This window comes from Aquila chrysaetos, chromosome 7 (assembly GCF_900496995.4).
Source record: "Aquila chrysaetos chrysaetos chromosome 7, bAquChr1.4, whole genome shotgun sequence".
Classification (NCBI taxonomy): domain Eukaryota; kingdom Metazoa; phylum Chordata; class Aves; order Accipitriformes; family Accipitridae; genus Aquila; species Aquila chrysaetos.
In genome coordinates, this window is record NC_044010.1 from 21,367,671 (window position 1) to 21,389,982 (window position 22,312).

Below are 22,312 nucleotides of genomic sequence, written 5' to 3' on the forward strand. Positions count from 1 at the left end.
CTCCCCTAAACAACAAAAAAAAACCAAACAAAGGCAAAACAAAAAGAAGTGATACAGATTTTTTCCAAACCAGAGGCTAGGTGACCTAAAAATCAAGAACATGTTGACCCTTTTGATTTCTGTATTTGCCTAGCCATCCCAGCCAAGCACTTCTTAACAAAGAAACATTTTTCCAGTGATTTAATTTCTGAGTAGCAGCCAGCTTTCTTTCTGGCTTTTTTTTTTTCCCTTGCCTGACGCAAGGTGAAGAGTTGGGAGTGAAAGAGCTGACAGATATTCTCTTCACAGACAGGTGTGATTTAGGGGGATTATTTCTGTTTTCAGTATACTGTGAATCACACAGGTTTGAGTGCAAGGGTTCCACAAAAATGTAATGAGTCAAATCCTTAATAAATATTTACACCACTAGTGCAAAACTAAATAAACTATAGGTCCAGAGCACGGTAACCTTTCATAAAAAAATGTAAACTAGCCCCCACAGGACATGTCAGCTTCTCATACATCATATGAAATCCAAGACAAATATTCAGGAGCAGTAGTATGCTTTGCAGCATTTATTAAGCTTGCTGCTTTATCCTACCTCCTTATGATTCTTCTAATAATGTATTATGTGGCAAAAGATTATTGGCTTTGTGTTGGCTTTTTTAATGAAAAAGTCACAAAATATGTGCCGTGGAGACATGAGAAAATTACAGTTATTAGGAGAGAGTATGGAACCTATAATGCAACACAGCGTAATTGCTGTGCAAGTTACCTTCCCTTACTGATTCCTTGTTTCTTTCCAGCTTCCTTCTGCAATTTTATACTGCATAGAAAAAGTTCCATTTGTCATTGGTTAATAAATAACTAGAGTTCAATAAATAACTATAGCATGCTTTTAGTTATCAATAAGTGATTATTAACAGCTTATTGATGTTTGGATTCCATAATAATGAACTATTTATTAAAACATATATTCATCTTTCCTTGACCTTTTAATTAAAGTCTGATTTATAAATAATCCCCAAGAAATTACCTATTCCCATTTATGAGGTAGTCTTAGCTCTCTAAGGTGTTTATGATTTCCAGAATGCTGCAACCATGCTCACTCTGTTTTGGATAACAGAAATATGTTAACCCCATATTCTTTTGTATTTGCTGCCTGCCTTCCTCTCTCTGCTCACACTTCTGTTTTTCACCATCCTTTTCTCAACATTCATTGTGCTTCACTTCAGCCAAGGACTGTGCTTTAATTTATACTGGCCATCTCATCCAGAAGTCATTCCATTCTGGTGACACAATATCTCTTTGCTGGAGACTGGAAAAAAAAAAAGAAAATTAAAAATGTGGTTTAGATTATTGGACTGTTGCCAGCAGCACAAAATAGCTTTTAACCTGGTCTGGTAGCAGTCTGAGAACAGTAGGCTTCAAACATATTTTTAACATAAGAAATCTGCATAAACACAAATTTATATTCGTAAAACATACATGAACGTGCTCAATGTTTTAAGTCTTTTGCTTTAACCAGGGAACAGCAATGGTGAAGTTATCTTTTTCTTCACGAAATGTATAATGGTGCTCTTTTAAGACATGCTGCATTGTAATTACTTCTTTGCTATTGCAGTGTACTTCAGGGAATTGTAACTCGCAGAACAAAGGTATCTTGCTTTTAGTTGCTGAACAGGCAATTAGCTTGCCCCAAAATGGCATGTTCACATCCCAGCAGCCCCATGAAACAAGAAAAAAAGTCTATACATCATTTCCTGAGTTCTCTCCTATTTCATAGAGTCTGAGATTCCTTTCACACATACTGCTGATCTACATTTGTTAGTGAAAAATCAGAATAACAAAGCAACATTCCACTCCTGCTTGTCACTTGTCATATCTTTTCCACCAAAGGAAATTTGCACTGATCAGCTGTAGCAGTTTGGAAATACTCAGCATATAGGCTGCCTCCTCTTTCCTACCTTTTGCAAGAAAGGTGCTGGGTAGTGCATGCAGAGATTTATCCTGAGTCGTAGCATTTGATCTTGTAGGTCCTGAAACTTTCACAGGTTAGGGGGGAAGCCTCCTCCATGAGCAGTGCTCTTGCAAGGATTTCCTGCAAATCATCACTTTAGTTGAATGTTACCCCCAAGAAAAAAGAACATTACAGATTTTTCACCCATGAATAAAGTTGAAACTTAGAAATTAAAGAAACAGCTTTATTCTGGCAAAGGAAATGGTTAAATTTTGGGAAAAAAATGTTACAAAAATAAAAATAGTAAAAAAAAAAAAAAATCCAGGCATCAATCACCTTTCCTTGCTGTCTCCTAAGATTTCTTGACAGTGTGTCTTGGCAGGGAAAGAAGTCCTCCGCACCCAACTCCTACCTTTTAGAACTGACCTCTGCAACTAACGTGGGAAGCTGGTAGCATAGCCTTCTTCACCCCATCTGCATTGCTTCAGGGAATATGTGCATATTCTTTTTCCTTTTGCCTATGGTAAAACTTTCCCTCCTATCTTTTCTTTCATCTCATGTTTTTCTTCACATTTTCATGAGATGCAGGTTTTGGATTTATACTAAATATGTCGGTTACTAATGATCCTTCCCTATTCTTCAGGATTGGTATCCAAGACACATAATGCAGCTGCAGTGAACAGGATCCTTCCTCTTTGTTTAGGGTTTACAGGCCCATGGCATTCCTCATTTCACATTCTTCATAGTTTAAATGAACTTTCCTACTTAGTCCAGTGTTTTCAGAACTCCACTGTGGAAGGAGTAGGATAGCCCCCTATATAAGTGGCCTCAGGATTGCCCTGAGTTGCCTACACTCTGGACAAGGATTCCTGTAAATAAGGTCAACTTTGGTTCACTGACCTTAAGCAGAGCCTAAACCACAGCTATATCCATGCAGCCTTTTGCTACAAAAAAAGAAAAGCTCTCTACTGTGGAAGACTTCAGAGGTCTTAAATAAGTACTCATCTTGACATAAGAAAGAAAATTTTTACAGTGAGAATGATCAATCACTGGAACAAACTCACCAGGGATGTGGTAGAGTTCTCATCACTGGAGGTTTTCAAGATGCGATTGGACAGGGTGCTAGATAGTCTCATCTAGGCTCCCTTTACCATGAAAGGTTGGACCAGAGGATCTTTTGAGGTCCCTTCCAAGCTGGGCTGTTCTATGGTTTGATGAATAGCAGGCCTCTGTGAGGTTGCGAAGGGTAAGGAGTTAATGGTTTTGCTTTCCACTTTGGTACATGTACAGCTGTGCACTAGAAGTTGAAATATATAATAGCTATTATATTACACACATTAGCCAAAGAGAATATCGAAGTGCTCGTTCTCACAGAATAGACATCTTGACCGTGTCTATATTTAAAAAGAATTGTTGCGTCCCACAGCCAACCTTTTTTGGTTCAACAGGTTAGTAGTAATTCCCCTTTTATTATACTAATGCCATTTAACTACTTCATTTTAATTTTTTTACTCCTTTTGGTTGTTAATATTCTCTCTGGGAAATCTTGCACACATGTCAGTATTTTAAGGCCAGTTTTATCCATTGTGCCTCAATTAGGTTACAACACATTACATTAGAATACCTGTTTTTCTCACTCTGTACAAAGCCAGGTGTGTAACATACATCATTCCCCATCAGTGGCACAGGCCTAAATGAAGCAATTCCTGGAATTTCCCCACATATTCAAAATGGCATAATTACTCAACACAAACGAAGAAGCAGTTTTTTAAATCAGCTTCCTGAATTAACAGAAAAGAAAGATCTATTTTACATCAGTTATTCAAGGCAATTTTTCAGGGGATAATTGTGATTCTTTCTAACAAATATAGTTGCGCCACACTGACAGAAATTTACTATGTGTGGCTATTTCAGTGTGTTGCCACAGATTTCCAGGAGGCTCAGATGACAGCAGGCAATTGCAATTGCCATTCAAGAAAGCAGCAACTCCTTTTAGACTCTTTGCAAAGTGCTGATGTGTCCACAGATTCAGCGAACAAACAACTTGCTTTCTGTACAGCTGACGCAAGCTGTGTCAACAAGACAGAATTTGAATTATTACATGCTGCTGTTACATCTATAGAAGCAGAAGAAGGGAGTACATGATTATGGCCTAGAGCTTGTGGTTAGGGAGGGAGTAATAGTAGCTCTTCAGCATTAGTTGTTGATGGAAAACATCTGCTTCCTTTCCCATTCCCATGAAACAGGCACTTGGGAAATGTCCCCTGATGGTATCTCTGTGAACTGGGTCATTCCTCTCCTTGGAATTCTTATGCAACATTTGGATCCACTGGGAAATCACTAAAAAATCGGAATGGAAAGCAGATAAGAAATCTGGGAAGCCTGCATTTCTACATCACCTCTGAAATGTGGCACATAGCCTCTAACTGTATGGAAAGTGATGCCAGCCCCTGTTGCTACAGAGAAGTGGGGGAAATCCAGATTCCTGCACTGGTTATATCAGAGCCCACCACGGCCCAAGTTGATACTATTCATCTTCAATTGCAGCACATCAAGCTCAGAGGTTAACTAGCCCCACATAATGAGTGGGAGGAATGCTACACATGTTGGGAGGGAAATTTATTTCCTACTGATTATAAATATCCCTTTTTTTTCCTAGGCACATGCTTTCTTTTCAGGCCTAAAGTTCATCCACGCTCTTCAAGGTAAACCACACAATGTATCACTATGCAAAAAATGTACGGAATGTGATGCAAAGGAGTGATGGTTTTGTTTAGCCACCATGTTTTCAAACTTTGTTAGCAGCATATTTAATCTACCTTACAAAGAAATGATCCAGGTCATGAAATAATGATTGAAAGAGAATAAGGATATTAGAGGAGAGGCAATTTTTCATTTTGAATCCAAATTTAGCCAAAAGGATGGCAGGATTGATTTCATGGTCTCATAAAGCAGCTCTCATGAAGGAAGAAATGTGGGTCTTCCATTTAAGAATGTCTGATTTCAGAAAGCACGAATACAGGAAGGGTTCCCCAGCCTGTGTTTTAATACTTCAGGGTCTGAAGGGAGATATATTTATATCTATAAATTATATATGAACATACACATATAGAGAGAGTATATATTCTTACAGATAGGAACATTACTGAATCTTACAGATAAGCATGCAAAAAGATAACAAGCCTTTCTTTTATGTTCCTTAATGATATACATACAGAATTTTTTTTTTTTATTGTGTGAGTTTATATGTAATTAGTAGATAAGTGAGGTGAGGGAGATAAGAGTTTTATTTCAAGGTGCCTTTATTTTATGTGTGTAGAATGTATCAGTGTTAAAATGCCTGTATATAATAGAGCATTTTATTCACATTGTGTGTATGTCAGATTGGTTACTATAATTGTGTTCAAGTCTCAGAGCAACTTGGTTTAAAACCTTTAAGGACTGTAGTAAAATAAAGCAGGAAAGCAAGTCTTAAAGTTTCTCCACATAATGGTGGACAATATGATAAAGCATCTCTTCACAGCTAAAGCATCCAGCCATTATGCTTCATAAATCCAAATCTGTATTACTCACATTTATTTACAATATTTTGGGAGAAATCTGGCATGCAACCAGAAATACAGTTTAAAAAGCAATAAATGTCAGAGAAAAAAATCCCTTCTGTCATCAAGTGATAAAAGAAGGAGTTTGCTAAATACATGGTGATGAATTAAAATATTATGACTAAGACAGAGCCTATACATAATCTTGGAAGTGAAATTCTGGAGATGAAAAGATACTGTAGTACAAGCTAGCTATTCTGTAAATAACAAAATAACACACTACAATGAGCCATCTGCTTGCTCTTAACATAGACAATTGGAAATTCTCATACTGCATATATTTATTTACTTAAAAATACATTATTTCTTTCATTTACCTTTAAGTGTTTAGGAATATTAACTAAAATGTCTAAGGAAGGTACAAAAGGGGAATGGGTTTGAAGTAGCAGATTCAGACTCTTATTCTGTTCGTTGGTCTGTGACAAATCAATTTAAAGACACTGATTTGGCTTCCCTGATATGCAGAATGTGATAGCAAAGCCAAGAAATTATTCCTCTAAATACAGACTCATCTCTCTTGATTCAGTGGGACTATTGTTCACTAAAGTCTAAATCCACAACAGTGTTTTGGGGGCAAAACCCCAGGAAAATTGACAATGCTCAAAGTTGGGATTCCGAAAATTCCTAATGCCTATTCCTGAAGTATTGCTAGTCCAAAAGTGACTAAGAGCAAAACTGCATAGACTGCTTGTATCCCAGCATAAGTGTGGCTGTGAATGCTGGAAATGCCTTTTAAACTCTCTCTCTCTTTCAAATGGGCTGCAACAGACTGTCCTCTCCTCTTAAGGTATTCTGCATAGCCATAAACTTTGGCTTAATTGATCACCGAAATTTTAAACCATTGATCACTGAAGGCCTTCCGGGATCCATAAATATGGAGTTTCTCTGCCTGTATTGCCCACAAAGACCAATTCAGTAAAACAATCCATACCTTCAGGATCAGATGCCATAAAAAAATCTAGTGTCTTCATCCCCACACTTTTGCCCAACAGCATAGCAACAGAACATTTTTCCTTATCTAGGACATTTGGATTAAGTTTTATCCATCCAGCTATTGGTGGAACTTCCAGTTGGACTGAAAAAAATCAATTTGCCTTCAGTTCCTCATTGCCACAGATCCTACTTAAGGTTGGGGGTGCTCTGTGGCACAAAAGTGCCAGTGTGCCACTACTACAGTTATTCCAACCATGGCACACCAAACTATCCTTGCCATGGAACTGCTGGGACTAGTGTCTCTCCTGCCAGGATTCAAGAGGAGGTGAGAATCCAAGCAATCACTGCTTCTCTTCAGTTCTGTTCTTGGTAACCTACATACTACCACCCCACTCAAGTACTTACCCCTCTCTGTTTGGAGTTTGGGAGTAATATTCCTTACCATAATTACCTTGACTGCATCCATAGCAACAGATGGTCTCTCATCCTTGGACAGCTGAAGCTGAGGCAACATGACTAAAGATAGCAGAGATTCACTGGCTTGCTACAAGCATAGTATATTCACCCACCATTTTTGCCTACATAAAACCCAGACCCTGTGCCTTGTCTTTGAAAGCTAAGGGGAAAAAACAGAAAAATGTGGATAATATACACTCAGCAGCTAGTCACAGGACCTCCTCCTGAACATGCTGGGCAACCTCAAGCAACATAGCTGACAGATTTTACAAGTACTGTTTTCTGATGTGGACTGGTTCAGGAGATGGCACGTGAGGCAGGTCCCCTGCTGAAATTGTTTCAGTGTGCATGAAATAATTGGACACAATAAGAGATCATTAGAAAAGTGTAGTGTAATGGGGAAGAAGTAGCCAAGACTGATATTCCAATGCGTACTTATATTGGGGTTGTGTGGCAAGGTTTTGGTAGCTGGTGGGGAGCTACAGGAGTGGCTTCTGTGAGAAGCTGCTAGAAGCTTCCCCTCTGTCCAATAGAGCCAATGCCAGCCAGCTCCAAGATAGACCTGCTGCTGGCCAAGGCTGAGCCCAATAGCGATGGTGGTAGTGCCTCTGGGATAACGTATTTCAGAAGGGGGAAAAAAACCCCTGTGCAATTGCAGCCGGAGAAAGGAGTGAGAACACATGAGAGAAACAACTCTGCAAACCCCAAGGTCATGAAGAAGGAGGGGTAGGAGGTGCTCCAGGAGCCGGAGCAGAGATTCCCCTGCAGCCCGTGGGGAAGACCATGGTGAGGCAGGCCGTCCCCCTGCAGCCCATGGAGGTCCACGGTGGAGCAGATATCCACCTGCAGCCTGTGGAGGACCCCACACCAGAGCAGGTGGGTGCCCGAAGGAGGCTGTGACCCCGTGGGAAGCCCGTGCTGGAGCAGGCTCCTGGCAGGACTTGTGACCCTGGGGGGGACCGACGCTGAAGCAGTTTGTGCCTGAAGGACTGCAGCCCATGGAAGGGACTCACGCTGAAGCAGTTCGTGGAGAACTGCAGCCCGTGGGAAGGACCCACATTGGAGAAGTTCATGGAGGACTGTGTCTTGTGGGAGAGACCCCACACTGGAGCAGGGGAAGAGTGTGAGGAGTTCTCCCCCTGAGGAGGAAGGAGCGGCAGAGACAACGTGTGATGAACTGACCCCAACCCCTATTGCCCATCCCCCTGCACCGCTGGGGGGGAGGAGGTAGAGAAAATTGGGAGTGAAGCTATGTCCAGGAAGAAGGAAGGGGTGGGAGGAAGGTGTTTTAAGATTTGGTTTTATTTTTTATTACCCTACTCTGGATGATTGGTAATAAATTAATTTTCCCCAAGTCAAGTCTATCTTGCCCATGACTGTAATTAGTGAGTGATCTCTCCCTGTCCTTATCTCAACCCAAGAGTCTTTTGTTATATTTTCTCTCCCCTGTCCACCTGAGGAAGGGGAGTGATAGAGCAGCTTTGGTGGTCACCTGGCGTCCAGCCAGGGTCAACCCACCACAGTACTAAAACAGAGTAGCAAACACTTGAAGAAATGCTTTATGGCCCAATAGGTTAGACACACATTTGATGGTGGTAAAACAGGTCTTCCTGTTATTTCCTGCATTCAGAATGAATGCTTTTATTGTTAGACTGACAGGGAAAACCATACTCTTCCCTCTGTGTTTTATCAGGCAGGGCTGGATTTAGACACCTACTGCCAGTAGATGGATCACAATGCAGAGTCTCGATCCTGCAATGAAGCTCCAAAACCCAGAGGAAGAGTAAGTACAGAACATAACCTTCTCTGCTGCATTTCTCATTTGCAAACCTATTAGAATGTCTGATGTGAATCACATCCTCTGATGCCTGATTTGCCACATGCATGTTTCAGGACTGCATAGGGGGCCTGGGAACAGAAGTCAGAACTGTGAATTCCCCTGTATTAACAAAACTATTCAACACTGAGGCCATATTGCTGAACATTTCAGTGCCTAAGCTTTTGTGTGGCTTCACGCCTGTGCCACATACAAGGCAAATGATAGAATTATGCAGGACACAAAAGTCATTAGATTGCTAGCCTGCTATAAGATGGCAGGAGTATAAATACTTACAGCTGCATGCCTAATATTATTGCATCCTATGAGTAAGAGGACTTACTTACTGCCCTAAGTACCTACAAAATCATGAATATTTTCCAATTATTTTCTTATGTAAACAGTTTCTGCTGCTGTCACAAGGATATTATCGGTGAGCAAAGGGAAAAAAAGCCTGTGCAGTAATGAATGGAGAGCTGGCATTCATAAGCTATCACACTCTACTAAGATGAAGGCTACACTGAAAAAATATACACCCCCAGAAGATAATACAAATGCCCATAGCCAACAGGATCAAAAATCTGACAGCTTTTACACTGCCATTTCTGATACCATAGACAATACTGTTTTGACAGGCATTCTCAAAGCCCTGTCCCACGGTAAGGGCAATAGGACAAGGAACTGGTACTTTGAATGCTTGGACATGAAAAAGCCATTTCATTTCCCTGGAGGTATTGCAGAAAGTCATTAAAGAACATTGGTTACTTTAGCACAATGGAGCCCTGAAGGATAATCCAAAAAGCAGGCATGGGTTTGGAAAAATGTCCTAGATTCCATAATTTCTTCAAGGTACCAGTCAGAGGGTTACTTGAAAAGTCAAAATGGAAAATTATGGCTTTTACCATACAGAGTGATTTAACACCTCTAGCATTGATGAGAATAGTTAGGTGGACACAGGAAAGTCAAGCCTAAAATATATATGTAAATCTTTAAAAGAAAAGATTATGTAAAAATGTGCATGTAAAAATATTACTGTTATAGACTTGTTTCCAGCACCTAAATGCAAAAAGAATGTAGCCTTCTTTAAATAAGGAAGTAACAGTCAAATAGTAGAAAAAAATCTTTGGATTTATGAGTGTTGATGTTTATTCTTTTTTCCTTTTAACAGATCATTAACTTATAATACAACACATTTCTGAGTCTGCCTTGGTCTCCACAGATATGAAGCCCATGGGAATATATGAAAAGAGCTCTTTCAAACTGTGGCTCGCAATTGTCTTTTCTTTCTTCATTTCCTTAAATCCACCAAAACACTGTGGCAGATGCCACTATTCCCTCTCATTTCCAGCAGTGTAAGAGAAAGTCCATCATGAGTGAACATGAGGGGAATGGCTACTGAGTTGCCACACCATCGAATGAAAGCATCGCACAGTTGGGTATCGCAGCATGCTAAATATTAAATTAGCACCACTGAAAGACAATTATGCATTGCTAGGGATGTCTTTAAAGAGAAAAAGTATTTTCTGATCCTTACTTATTCACCAGTATAGCAAAAGTTTCTTCCATTAGGAAAAATTTTGTCATTCTATCAAACTTTACTATGCAATATTCAAATATAAAAAGTTGTGATAGGGTTATCAAGAATATTCAGGGTATATTCCAAATAAAAAAAACCCAAACAGCTGTCTTTAAAAGCACATAAATATCTAAATATATAGATGCTTGTGTAAACTGAAGTCTTTCCAGTCACAGAAGTGTAGCTGAGATGATTATTTTTTTAAATCCATTTACTTAGTATCAGTTATGTATACTTTCAATGCTGTCTTCACAGAGGAAGATTTGGTTTTGTTTGCTTCTACAAAATTGAAAAATCCATTTCTATTTTCCTCCTGGGAAAGATGGCTGGAGAGCATTAATCTTTGAGCAGAGAGAAATTATAGGAGAAGTAATAAAACCAAACAAAATAGTAAATGCTATAGAATATACATCAAGCACTTCTTTTCACCTTTTCTCCTTAGACATAGAGAAGGGGCAGCTAGTGAAAATGAAATTCAGTTGAAAGTGAAATTATTGATATGGTTAGAAAAGATGACTAGACTTTTTTCCTATACAGCTTCTTATTGCAGGTTTTCTTGTCCCATTCTCTGAAGCAATTGGTTCTAGACACTTTTCCATACAGGACACCAGGCTCAAGAAACCACTTGATTTGCACGAACTTTTGCTTTTCTGTTGGTCTGCTCTAAACCAGTTAATGCAAGGTTTGTTTCTATGAAATTACGCATGCAAACTTTTCTCCTAAATATACCTCACTATTTCCTCTCCTCCCCTGAGTAGACCTACATTCTTTTAGGCAACTGCTATGGGACAGTTAATGTAATACATTAAGATCATTTAAAGTGTTTGGATAAAGTCACACTTAACTATTATCAGAGTCTCAATACATTTTGTCAGCTTTCTGGCAGAACTTGAAAAAAAATTACTATGAGAAAGCTTTTGCTTTATGTGGTCTGAAGATCAATGGCAAATAAAAAAAAGACCCAGAATATGCCTGTGCTGGAGTTGTAATTTAATGTATTGCTAACATCTGCTTTCTTTGTATGACGAGGCACACTCACACTTTTGTTTGTTCTTTATTACCAAAATTTTCAGTCCTTTATATGAACTATGTGTTACTGTCACATTTAATAAAGAAATCCTGCATAAAACAGCTCTCACACATGTAAGTTTAATGCTCTCAGCTTCAATTCCTTTCTCTAAAGGGCTATGAACCCACTTCTCTCACCTTCCATGTGAAGGTTTGAATCAGTATACCACAGGCTTATGTGAGAGGAGATGCTCTCATGCCCTCCTATTGTGATTGTTCTACTTTAATATTAAATATAATATTATCATTTCATATTCACTAGGCCAGAAAGAGAGGGTGAACAAACAGAAACATGACTGTATAGGTTAGCTGTTGGGGTACTTACCTAGAAAAAAACAATTTTCCATTACTCTCCCTGCTACAATGTGTACTTAAATTTAAAATGCTTAAGCTTTTACTTCTTTCAAGAAGAACCTAGACTTCTTAGGCAAACACTCTTATAACAAGGCATGGGAAGTATGCTTACAGGCCTTCCTGCCTGGTCCACACCATATGGAACTGTTTCAACAGGAAGGATGAAGACTGAAGAGTATCACAAAGACCAGGGGTTAAAGTACGAAGTGGAGGAATTAATGTTAAAAGTCCACAAGACCATGAAGAAGGGATATATTCAAACCTCTAAACCTCTTAATAGTGGAAGTCTATGCTAAAGGCCAATGCACAGAGGAAGTGATGGTAAGAATGGGAGGATATTTATTTTTTCTTGCTTTACACAAACACCATCTAGAAGCATCTTCTAAGGATGCGTCTCAACAGGTGAGAAAAGTGAGGACTGCTCAGTGTCTCAAATTCAGCAGGCTTTAAATTAAGATAAGCACAGTCTTACAGTAGTCAGATAGTTACATGCCTCAGGGTCCTTATTAGCAGGAACCTAAGAGACTTAGTGACCTTTTGAGTTTAAGGATGCAGATGAGTTGGGGGCATTTGACTATCTAAAATTTGCATTAGGGATAGCTAATGATAGGTCTGAGCATTTAAGATGAACAAGGGCATACTGACAAAGACATACAATGCCATGCCTTTGTTGCCATGTTTCAAGCTGGGCCAGCATGATGCTCTGGACCCCCAGGTGCAGCACTGCCCCAGGGTCCCAGCCCCAGTGCCCAGAGGGTGCATTAATGCCAGCTGTGTTCCAGTGGCACAGTTACACAGCTCCCAGCTTGGTGTCAGCTCAAGCTCCATCACAGCAGACATCAAAAGGCCTGAAGAGGTTTTACAAACCTAGCCCAAGTGACAAGAACATAGATATTGGTCATGATATTTCATTCTGAAACTGTAGGTGGAAGAAGCAGCAGATCTGATTACCTCTGCCATCCCCAAAGCTTAAAAGCGGTTGAAAATCTGAATAGAAATATTAATTATGAATTCAGATCAGAAAAAATAATTGCATAAAATGCAAAAAACAGATTAATCTGTTCCTTTCCAGTTGGTCTGTTTGCTTCTCCACAAAGCGCCTTGTATTATGTCAGTCAACTTGTGACTAAGCAATCCAGCATCAACCAAATGCAGGCTGTTTCCTTGATTTGAGTCAGTTGATGTGGAGATGAAGATTAAGTCAACCATTGGCCTTTCAAAAGCTTCTTCACTAGCCTCCTTTTAACTTGTGTACAGCCTTAACTTGTGTACAAAACAAGTGATTGGCACAGCAAGAAATTCCTGAAGTACTGGAGAAGTAGCACCATATATTTAATATACATCTAGACAATAGCAATAGTGTTAGTTTCTGAATTACAGCATAACAAACAGGGACATATAAGGTTAATTAGTAATAAAGTTCAACTATTAAAGTAGATCTCAGTTAATTCATAGGTTTTCAAAGTATTTCAGGCTAGATGGATTCTAGCCAAGGCTCCAAGCTTATGAAACAGTGATTCATGGCTAATAAGGGCAAATGCCCTAGAGATATGAATATTTGTTACCCCAATATGCTGACCTTTTCCCAAAGAGGCAGAAATTTAATTATCTCCTTTGAAAAGCACAATTATAGAAAAAGTCAAAACCTGATTTATATTCAGTTTCTGCATTTTTCACAGATAAATAAGTAGGGAGAAAGAGAAACTGAAGGAACATTTCCAATAACAAGAACCAAAATAAGTGTATGTGTGCATGCATATTTTGGGGGGCTGGAGAAGATTTATTCTCCTGCCATTCATGTAAATTTTGCCAGCTCTTTTGGTTTTGGCTCACTATAGTTCGTAAGCCATATAACACAAACTTTCTTTACAGCAAAGTCAAAACTCAGTAAGCTGCCTTGTATCTCTCTCTCTCTCTCTCTCTGTGTTTCAGCTCTGGTTGGCATTATTCTCCTCACTGGCAAGGTAAGTAACTGGACAGCGGGGTCAGTGACATATCCCAAGTGACAGAGCCAAGCATGTAGCTGCCAGTCCCAGATTCACCACCAGCAGATACCACCACATTGCCACACTGGCAGGTCTTGCAGTGGCTGTTGCTTTAACTCTGAGTTCAAATGCTAAATAATAATTGGTTGTGATCAGGGATCAAAAACTTAAATTTTGTGAAACTTTATTCAAAGATATATTTTTCATCTGTTTATCTATATGTGGAATAATCTGCATTAATTTTGTTTCTTGTACTCTTCCAATGGCTAAAACCATGACACTGTAAATGTGCTGATTAAATCAGTAATTGTCCATGGTTAAGGCATCTACATTAAAAAATAATAAAAAAGCCTTCTTAATTATAAATGGAAAACAAGCTGAATGCAGATTAGCTGACACTTTCATCAAGTACGCTTCTTTAAGAGTGATCTGAGCTCTGATCTGCTATACTCCCACAGGATCTCTTGGGAATGTATCTCCTGTAAGATCATATCTTAATTTGCTTGGGTAGTATTTTTAGCAATTTGATGTCTTCCTCCCCCCTTTCCCACCAATGAAATAAATCATATTGTGGTCATTAAGTAAACCCATTCATCCAGTTCCATTTGCTATAATTCTGCCTGCTACTGTGTAGCCTAAGGCTATTGATCAAGCACAGCATTCCCATCCAAGAGTGTGTATGTGAGCATGTGTTTAATTAGAAACTTAATTTATCGCAATGACAGCATGGAAACTTTTAAACACAGGAATTTTTAGCCCTGTTTCCGGCTCTAAAAACATAGATGCCTTCTTTGATTGCAGACAGCTTATTTCATTTATACAAAAAATATTTTCATAATTAAAATTAATTATGAAAAATTAATTTTATATGAAAAGTTTTCATTCAGCTATTTTTCATACATTTCTTCTAAGAGCTTATAAGTCTCACAAAGGTAGAAACAAAAGTTATTTGAACCAGTGTATGTCTCTGCAATGTTACAGAATCACAGACTCACGGGGACTGGAAGGCACCTCCAAGCCCCTGCTCAGAGCAGGGTCACCTACAGGAGGTTGCTCAGGACTGTGTCCAGCTGGCTTCTTAATATCTCTAAGGGTGAAGACTCCACAGCCTCTGTGGGCAACCTGTGACAGACCTCAACCACCCTCACAATAATGAAGTGTTTTCTTATGGTTAAATGGGATTTCCTGTATTTCAGTTTGTGCCCATTGCCTCTTGACCTGTCAAGCACCACTGAGAAGAGTCTGACTGGTTTCTTTACTTCCCCAGTCAGGTATTTATATATATATATTGGTAAGTGTCAAAAGCCTTGCTGAAGTCAAGATAAACAACATCCTCCACTCCTCCTTGTTCACTGAGCCCATCATTTCATCATAAAAGGCTCTCAGGTCGGCCAGGCATGATTTCCCCTCCATAAATCCATGCTGACTACTCCCAATCACCTTCTTCTACTTCGTGTTTGGAAACGGTTTCCCAGAGACCGAAGTGAGGCTGAGTGGTTCGTAGTTCACTGGACCCTCCTTCTTGAAGATAGAGGTGACATTTGCTTTCTCCCAGTCCTCAGAAGCATCCTTTGATGACTACAACCTTTCACAAATAATGGAGTGAGGCCTTGCAGTGACATGGGCCAGCTCCCTCAGCAGCTCGTGGCTGCATCCCAGCAGGTCCCAGGGACTTGTATATGTCCAGATTGTTTAAATGTTCCCTCACCAGGTCCTTCTCCACTGAGGGTAAGTCTACCTTGCTCCAGACTTCCCCTTGAGTCTCAGGGGCCTGGGATTCCTGAGGGCAAATCATACCAGTAAAGACTGAGGTGAAGAAGGCACTGAGCAACTCAGCATTTTCTGTGTCCCCTGTCAGCAGGTTCCCTGCTCCATGTTAGCAGCAGGTCCATCTTTCTTTTCCTGTTGAAATATCTGTAGACGCCCTTTTTGTTACCCTTCACATCCCTCGTCAGGTCCAACTCCTGGCTGGCTTTGGCTTTCCTAACCCCATCTCTGCACACCTGGACAGTGTCTCTATATTCGTCCCAGGTCACCTGCCCCTGCTTCCATGCCTTGTACACTTTTCATGTTTGAGTTTAGTCAGGAGCTCCTTGTTCACCCATCCAGGACTCCTGCCACCTTTGCAAGGCATGAAAGGGACAGCGTGCCTAGCTGGCATCACAATTGCAGAGGAGGAGCCTGTTGTCATTTTCCTCCTGAAACACTGAAGGATGTCACAATCATTTATTTTGGGCACTCCAAGCCACGTAACTATTATTTTTCCCTACAGGAAACAACCTTGTAGAGACAGTAAAGCCCAACAGTCAGCACTGCTGTTGCAGGGACCTCTCCTCTGAGGACACACAGTGGCAGGCTACCAGGTTTCTGATGGAGGTTGCCGTCCCTCCCTTGTGGTCACGGCCTTGCTGGCCGCAGGCTGAGCTGCAGGGAACGGCTGTGCTAGCGAGGTGTCCCCACCTCGCCTGCCTGCATGGGAGGGAGACGGATCCAGGGCACAGTCTCAGGTCACTGCCTGCTGATCAGGTGCAGTGCAGATACGAGCTGAATCACATAGCGAGCAAAAGTGTAAGTGAAGCAAACAAATGTGATGATAAAAGATGCTGTAAGGGTGGCTTGAATAATTCTGTAAAGAGCACTGGTTTGTCACCAGGGTACTAAAACCTTAGAAAAGTCACATTCAAGGAATGCGGAATTTTCCTCATTTCTTGGTCATATCATGGCAATCCCAAGATCTATTGCACAGCTAAAACTAAGATTACAAAAAGCAAATTGAGTTTCCATAATTTTCATCTGGATTATCAGCATTAAACTGCATGATAAACCACCTCCCTTGCTCTCCTTCAAATGAGACCTTTCTCCGACTCTGCCCTCATTCACTTCAAATTGTGCAGACTTTACTCATTAGCTGTATTTCCTAGTTATTTCCTCTGAAAAATACAATTTTTTCCCAATATTTGTGCACAGAATATGACTGTGCTTACTGCCAGAACAGAAACAGCTCACTTGTCTCTTACAAGGCTTCAGCTGATGTGCTTCTCCTAAGATTAAAAGAAAAGCTGTGGTAGGTATGCTTTGATTTGAGCATTACCAAGACATTGTCTGCCAAGATGCTAGCACAATTATCCAATACAGTACACACTCTTCTAATTTATTACTGATTATGGATGAGGCGGATAGTACTTAGTAATAGCACTTTCTTGACCTTTCCAATTGTTCCTTTTTCAGTGTAAAGACCTTTCACAACCTCTTTATGCTAACTAAAAGATTCCTTCTTCTAAAGCTATTGTTAATAAGCTGATTATTAGGCTTATGATACTATTCTAGCTAATCTCACAAATGCTGAAGGTTTTCATTGCCCTGAAAATGAATAGGCTTGAGAGTGGGTTGGGTTTTGGGTTGGGTTTTTTTTTTTTTCTTTAGCTATATAACAAAATTTTCAAGGCACTTCCTTTACCTATTGCCTGTAATGAACCTTGCAGTATACGGTCAACTCACTGAAACACTTTATTGTATACTATTTCTTTCCAGCATGGACAGCATTGCATTAGCTAATACTTAATTTCCAGTAACCATAAGGTGCTGTCCAAGAAGATGGCAAAGAAAAAAGCACAGATAACCTCAAGATTTGTCCTCTTCCCAAGCAATATAGCCCTGGCCACAGCAGCTAGAGAAGAGGGAGGAAAAGCTTGTGCTCCTGTCAGGAATACCCTTCAACTGAATGGTTTACCCTATTTTGGAAATAATTAGGAATTTTCATCCACATCCTCAGTTGTGTGCAGCTTCAAACAAGGAAAAAAAAAAAAAAGGAAAGCGGTCTGAGTGTGCCACTTTATGTCCAGCACTAATAAAGCAACTTAGATGTGGCAAAGAAATGAGAAGTACCTGTGTTCTCTGCAATAATTTAACAACACTATTTGTCGTCTCAGAACCCTGGAAAATCCATGCTTTATGGATGTTTAAACATCTTTTTTTTGTCATCATAGGGCAAAAAAACCACTCATGCAAAACTTTGCCACCCACCGAAATGTGAAGATATCCTTCTTTAGACCCAGAAAGACAGTTTTCTACTACTAAACAGATTATGTCTGATATCCCTCCAGTAGTTTGATGTTCAATATTTCCCTAAATGCATTGCAACTGTTGGTTGGGTTTTTTAAGAACGTGTTGGAAAATACATATACCTCTAATGTTTTCTCTCTTGTGTTTGTTACCACCAATAATTGGATCAACTTTTTGTCCCCTTTTGGGGGAGAAAGCTATCTTTATGACATGAATCATTGTTTTGTGGTTTTCACCTCCAGCTGTCTAAGAACCTCTATGCGAAGAGGTGCATAGAGGTGCATATGCCCTCACTGGGATAGACACAGTAGAGTGGTGCTCCATGAGTACTGTGACACTTTAAAAAATCAGTCCTTCCCTATGGTAGTTTGTAGTATTATAAGGAAGACTGTAAGTCAAAAGCAATATTGTAACAAAGGGATTATCAGGAACAGGACTCTAGGTTCTAGAAAAGGTGAAATTTCTCTTGCATTTGCTATTTTCTTACTCATTTTACTTATTTTTCTTGCCCGCGGAGGCGGCTCCATCACAGGGACATTCCCCCCGCTAGTCACACCTCCAGGGCAGACAACAGGGACTCATTTTTTCTATTTTATTCTTCAAATGCTCTTTGCTACATTTCCTCTGTTTCTTCCAATGACATTATATCTGTGCCAAAGTTTTTGACTCCATGTGATTTTCCACTTCTCTGTTGTTACTTGCAATTAACTTAACAACTTATCACTCATCCACAGAGGCTTTAAATAATTTATATTTCAGGTTTTATTTTGCAGTATATCCTCCCAATCTTTTTGCAAATTATTCTTTTTTTTTTTTTTGTCCTCAGAGTTCTTTGCTCATAAACACGGCCAATCTATTTTACTTAATACATTTCTGATTGTATTAAATTGGACCATTTACATGTATAATACACCTGTATTTGTATCCAAAATCCATCCCTAATGATCATGGTACTTACCATATCCATTTTGCTTAATAAAATTCAGTCTGAAGTTTTTCCTTGCTGAGTTGCCTGTAACACATACAGATATAAAAATGAGTTCTACATAAAACTCTAGTCCTCCTTATTAATGACTGAATAAATTATACAAATTAAAATTCCCTAGATATCACTGCAGTCACTAATGTAATGCTCTCAGCTATCTCTGAGTGCGCTTCCCTACCCTGAACCACAGGTGGTAAACACTTTCTCCTTCCCCCTCAATACTTCAATTTGAACTGACTTCATATTTCCACATTCCCCTTCATTTTTAATAATCCTCATCACAAGCTGAAAAGTGTTATTAACTCACAGTGCCACCCTCCTCTAGTTCCTCTTACCAAATATTCTGATGCAGAGAGTGCCCTCCAGATTCCTAAACACAGACACCACAGACTACACAAATAAGAATTGACCTAGGTTTACCCCAAGTTTTGTAAATAGTATTAATAAAAAAAAAGTCTTATAACTACTGTCAAGAGAAAGACTATCGAGACCTTGTACAGACTTTATGTGCCAGTATGTTATTATTAATAGAGCCTAGGAACCTCAATAATCAACCTGCAGCCAATAGTGCTAAGCACTTCAGAAAATGTTTAACTTGCTCACCCAGCAACTCTGCAAAGCTGTTGCAACAGCATTAATGCTGTATTTCAATATCTACTTTTTGATTCCTGTGAAAAGCCATATATCTGCCTCACACCATTCAGTTGCAAGCCTAGATAAATGTTTAAATGAGAACTTTCATGAAAAAATAGTTTTACTCTGAATTCTATATAAAGGGAAAAGTACACCCCCCCTCAGTACCCTTCTATGAACTGATTTAAGATCAACATTTAAAAGTTGTTTTAATAAAGAACAGGATGACCAGCCTTTTCTTTCTCCCACAACATCGTAAAACAGCCTTTCCAGAACAAACAGGGCAAAGATTTTGGGTTTCAGAAGGGGAGCTTTTCTTTCTTCTAAGACTCTATTTAAAACCCCCAATCTCTGTAGTGGATGCATTGCTATATGCATAATAAAGGGAATATAAAACTGAATAAAAACATCAGCAAGATGCAGCAGTGTTGGAGACTGATTTCCTTTAGATTTGCATTCTGTCATCAAAATTGCTTTGCTGCTTCCCCTCTCTCTGCCATGTAGCTGCATTGCCCCACTGCTTTTCCTCATATCCTTGGCAGGATGGACTGGGTGAATGTGGTGCAACCCACTGCCGATTACTTGTTCATACATAGCTATGGACAGGCAAGTTATTCAGACTTTTCCTCAGCTAGAGGCACTAATTTGAGTATCTCTCCTCCAACAGTTTTCAGTTGTCACGAAACTTGTAGAATTGAAATAATCTTGGAAAATCTCTGTTTTTCCATCCCATTTAGTTAAAACAGATCCATGGGTCCAAATGTTAACAGAAAACAGAAAGAGAGCAGACACAGGGGACAGCATACAAACACAAACTTCCTTTTTTTAGGAGGCCGGGCTAAAAAGTAGGAAAGTGAATTATCTCTGTCCAATCTACACTTCATTCCATGCCTCAGAGGGAACATCATGCCCATGAAGTCAATTTCTCACATTCCTTCTCTAAATTTAGTAGTGTCAAAGAAAAACATGGGTATGTTCTGATTACTTGCCTGCCAGTGAGAGTACTTCCTTACTGCTTCCCTTGTATGCGATAGGCCAGAAATCTATTTCTTAGTACTAAAGACTTAACTATATGACCAATACTCACACACCTGACCAATATTAATGCACCTTAAACTATGGATAATGAAAAATAAGTATGAAAATCAGGCATTTCTTATTCTCATTCATAGAAAATTTATTTCTTTTTTTCTGCCAAATACCAGAACAGTATTCTGGACGGTGAACTTTAAAAAGAAGCTAGATTTCTGCTTGTCTGAGGATGACTCGAAACTTCAAGAAGCACAAATGAAAAATTAGTATCTGGAGAAGAGCACTTCTCAGGCTTATGCCTGCACATGGTCTAGTATAAAGTAACACAGCTTGCCCAGCTGCACTACAGGACTATAATAGAAATATAGATGGCTGTCCTAAAAATAATTATACCGATAAGAATATGTATAGAATAGCCCATAGTCTGTTACAGAGGTTGCTCCCACCCCTGAGCTCTGATATAATATACTATAATATGCTATTGTAAACCTATACATCAATTAAATTTATCTACAAGGTATATGTGCTCAGCTATGCAACTCAGCAGCAGGCAATGAATCAAGAACACCAGATAAATTAATGTGAGAAAATACATTTTTCTCATCTATTTTGCCAATGCTGTAGTATTCACTAGTTCAGATGTTTGTACAGCTATAAAACAGTGTTTATCTGAAAGTCAGCACCCCCTCTTCACACAGGTTTCTCAAGCTCACCTCAACAGCTGCCTTTCCGCGCTATCCACTGAGCCACATGAATGGTTTGCAGAGCAAGTGGTCTCATAGCATAGCTTGTTTGCCTTGATTTATCAGTGGGAGGCAGAAGAGCTGTGCATCTTGCTCTAGGTGCATATATACACAAGTTTACATTTCATATCTGTAAGAGAGGCATTTGAAAGCCTGTAAAAAAAAAAAAGTTTGTCTCGGTCTAATATTGAACAGACTGGCATAAGAATGTGATTCTTCTTCTCAGCCTATCCTCTCTTAAACTATTAAAGGGAAAAATGCGCAGAGTAAAGATACCTTGCATTTCTTCCAGAACAATTTAAAACCTTTTTTAATTCTTTTTTTCTGTGGCACACTACATACTTGACAAAAAGCCTCTCACCTATCATTTCTTCCTTTCCCTTATACTACTTCACCATTTATTTCAAGGCTTTACTTGGGAAGCTGGTAAATCTTTTTTTATTTTATTTTAAGGATAGTGAAGTCTAGAAATTTGACCAGAGTAATGGACTGAGACAAGAATACGAAAACACTTTCGGTATCCTATTTTCATTATCAGTCTCTGGCTGTCATTCATTTTTTCCATGTCCTCACCTCTTCTTTACCACTTTTTCTGATTTTTTTTCTCCTGGCTCTTCTTCTCCTCTTTTTACAGACTTAAAATACACCAGTGTTTTAAAATGATAAATCAAATCTCCCTTTATTCTCTTTTCCCCTCTAAAATTCATCCAACTGATGTACACTCACGACTTTATAATAATTTCTGAACTACATTTTCTTTACTCTGATTCATTTTAAAGGCAGAAGGATCTTATTATGAAGTGCTTTCTGCAGCTACAAGACTTAGAAACTTTTTTTTCTCCCTAAAATAAATGCTGAAATATTATCATAGTCTTCCACTCATTAGAACTTTAAGAGAAACAAAACTGTTGCAAAACTCGTGATGAAATAGAGTGAGCAGCACAACTGTTCCTCCTACCCATCTTCAATGTGCTAAAAGGGAGACAAGAAAAAAAGGGAAACAACCACAACAGAAAAGCACAGCTTGAAGAAAAGGGCCAAATAAGTCCCATTCTCTTGTACTGATGTGTTAGAATCATCCCTCATGTGAAACAACTGTCTAGCATGCACATGGTCCTTGGCTGACAG

General features: G+C 39.3%; 1 long non-coding RNA gene across 1 annotated transcript; it reads left to right on the forward strand.

Annotated features, from left to right (window-relative positions):
• Positions 1-8,569: 8,569 nt before the first annotated feature.
• LOC115343842 lies at positions 8,570-11,451 on the forward strand. The gene is made up of 2 exons (XR_003924297.2): positions 8,570-8,713; positions 9,915-11,451. It is a non-coding gene; the product is annotated as an uncharacterized LOC115343842 (long non-coding RNA).
• Positions 11,452-22,312: the final 10,861 nt, after the last annotated feature.